This window comes from Spermophilus citellus (assembly GCF_964194105.1).
Source record: "Spermophilus citellus genome assembly, chromosome: 1".
In the NCBI taxonomy this organism is placed as follows: domain Eukaryota; kingdom Metazoa; phylum Chordata; class Mammalia; order Rodentia; family Sciuridae; genus Spermophilus; species Spermophilus citellus.
This window is the reverse complement of record NC_138182.1, coordinates 123,711,363-123,712,340: the sequence shown is the minus strand read 5'-3', so window position 1 is coordinate 123,712,340 and position 978 is coordinate 123,711,363.

The following is a 978-nucleotide window of genomic DNA, read 5'->3' as shown; positions in this document are numbered from 1 at the left end:
GCCTCTTCCCTTCTCCCACCTCCCCACCTCCAGGACTAATGGGTCTGCGCAGGAGCTTGACCTCAGTGTCCCAGAGGTGCCTCTGGACATCTTGTCACAGCCTCAGCTCTCTCCTGCCCCTCCAGATGAGTCCCTCCCTGCCCCCCTCCCCTAGGGAGCAAGACCAAGCCTCCAGGGTGTTCTAACCTGAGCCTCCGGCAAGCTGGGTTCCAGGGCCACTGGACTCAGGGCTCAGTGGACACTGTCATAGTGCTTCTGTTAGGAAGTTCAGCTGGCCAGGGGGAATGGAGGCCTTGTCTCTGGGTGTCCCTAAAGGGATCTTGTGAGAGTTAAAGAATCCTCTGTGGGAGATCTGGGAAATGGGAAGGAGAAGAGGTGGAGAGATCTGGCCAAATTCCTCCCAGAGTCTGCCCCACCTCTCCCCGTTGGCCTGCTAAGCTTCAATCCTCAATTTCTGGGTCTCCAAGTCTCTTTTAGAAATTTTCCGGTCTGAAAAGCCAAGGCCCTGGAACCTAAAATTCTTAATGTAGAACAGGACTTCTGTTGATCCCAAAGAAACTTTTACAATGTGCATCCAGAAATCCGTGTTTAAAATGGGTAAATTCTTGTTTTATGGGTGGGAAGCTGGGGGTGAAGAGGTGAAGTGGTCTGCCTGAGGTCACACTGCCAATTCCCATTCCCCGGATAAGGCTGGAGAGGTATCCTCCAGACCCGATATGGCCGAGGGGGTCACCCACCTTATTTGACTCTCCTAGGTCTAAAGTCTCAGAGTCTTTCCTGGCTGGGGTCCAGAAGGCTATGGAGACACCAACTCAGAATGAAACCCCTGGGTGCCAACTGTCTTGCCAGGAGCCGGCCAACCCCGACACCCAGGACCAATGAGAACTCCCAAGGGAGGAGCTGCTGGAGGTTCCGCCCACCTCCTTCTGCCCAGCTGGTTCGACAGCTCTGCCTTTCCCAGAGCTAGGGCTTCCCCAT